This window comes from Pollicipes pollicipes, unplaced genomic scaffold, assembly GCF_011947565.3.
Source record: "Pollicipes pollicipes isolate AB1234 unplaced genomic scaffold, Ppol_2.1 Scaffold_4881;HRSCAF=5763_pilon_pilon_pilon, whole genome shotgun sequence".
In the NCBI taxonomy this organism is placed as follows: domain Eukaryota; kingdom Metazoa; phylum Arthropoda; class Thecostraca; order Pollicipedomorpha; family Pollicipedidae; genus Pollicipes; species Pollicipes pollicipes.
The window spans coordinates 37,361,777-37,363,739 of NW_023596576.1; positions in this window are offsets into that span (position 1 = coordinate 37,361,777).

The following is a 1,963-nucleotide window of genomic DNA, read 5'->3' on the forward strand; positions in this document are numbered from 1 at the left end:
GTGGGCCCTCCAACCCAATTCAAGCATGGCCTCCATAAGCCGAACTGGAGTCTATGTGCCAGTTATTGGACCACCTGCGGCGAACAGGGATGTTGGTGCATCAGTGAGGGTTCCTGCATGGATCCGGGGTCAACTGTGCGAGTCAGAAGGCCTCCCGCGTCAAGAAAGGGACCAATTGAAATGATGTATCCCTCTGAAGGCCTCCGGATCGACTAGGGGGTCCCGCCCCGCGTCACCAGAATGGCAGCCGGAAGACACCCCGCGGTGGAACAGAATGGCCCTTCATCCCTCAACTGGGAACAATATGTGCCCCATAGTGTTCATTACAATGGAACTCTTGTCCGGAAGGAAATGATGGCTCTCATTAGTGTTGAAAAGGGCAGGTTCAAATGGGCTCAAACACGAACAAGACTATCCCATGTTCTCCTGAGAACGTTCATTCTTTTGCAGAATCCATCACTGAAACAGCTCATATCAAAAGGTTTGAGTCCGCGCACCCGAAATATCGGGAACAGGGACAGCTATGGTCGGAGTTTCAGTTTCTGTAAAACCGAATGGTAACATTGCAGGTAACACCAGACGGCGGGTGCTGTGCGCGCGGGAACAACCGTCGTTAAGTAAGAATTCAAATTGTCTTTCAAAATTAATTCGCGTCGTTCAACGATAAGACTGGCCATATCATTTTTGAGCTTTGAGGTCGTCCTCTGGACAGTAAGACTGTTACAACAGCATGGAAAATGGAGATTCTTCTCTTACTCTTCTAGTCCCACCACCAGATGCCAGCACCACATCGCTGTGCTGTAAAGACCAATCCGTCCTTATCATTAATCCAAAAATACATTGGTGAGATACATGCCAGCACTAGCTTCTAAATGCACGATTTGTGTCATAAAGCGTTTAAAGTGCTCCCTACACATAAGTCATCATTTTCGCCCACTCGTTGTTCCTGACTTATTATAGACTGCGAACCCGACGCTGTGCAGCCTAAGGAGACTGCAACGCCTGTCGGCGAGGTTTTTGTTGCTAAGATTTACTAGCGCGGGTGTTCAAAGCTACGTTTTATGATTTGTATCACTAATAGATTCTGACTAAATCCTGAAAATTTCCAGTAATACGAATTTTTGACAATCTAAATCTACGATCTACCTTCGCAGAGTCCCTAATATTTCTATACAATCCAGATAAGAATTCTGGCGAAGCTTCTGAACTCTGTCAGTTTAGGAAGGGTCCTCAGCACCATTGTAAATTGGAGAACGCCGGTTATTTATTTTATGCAATCATTTTACACCTGATTTCTTCATTTTGTTGACCACACAATGCAGGCAAATTTGTCTGGCGATAGCTGGAAAGTTTAAGAAACAACATACCAAATTAGCCTCTGCCTTTGCCGTCACATGGTGATAAATCATATGAACCTTGTTTTCTGTGGTAAGTATGTTTTGGGAACCCGAAAAAATATCAGAGCAATGCCAGTTTAAGCCCAAAGCCAATTTCTTGAGTAATGGTTTCGGTTGAACAAAAACTTGCACCGCGTGTAACGGCCACGAAAAGGCCAGGTCTGTGGTCAGCAACGTAACCACCAAATTGCAATTTCACTGATTTCATTCCCGGTCCCGTTCGATTTGTCGTCAGGGCGATCGCCAGCTGGAATACGTGACGTCATGCGTGCTGACGTGCTCTCAGTGTGTGGCCTGACAGTGAAGTTTTTTAGCTTCGCTTCCCCCCCCCCCCCCTCCTCTACCCTTCACTTCACTCCACACAATAACTCTGGCTTACCACCGACCATGACACACTGCTGACAAAGGGGTGCTTGGAAGTGTGGCTTCTGTTCCAGTATTACCATCATCTGTCCCATCCGTATGTTGAGTGCTTATTCCCATTTCTAATCAAATTCAATTTATCTCCTCATTTTAAGTGTTTTCTTGTAATGCTATTAATTTACTGGGCAGTGCAACCCCACATC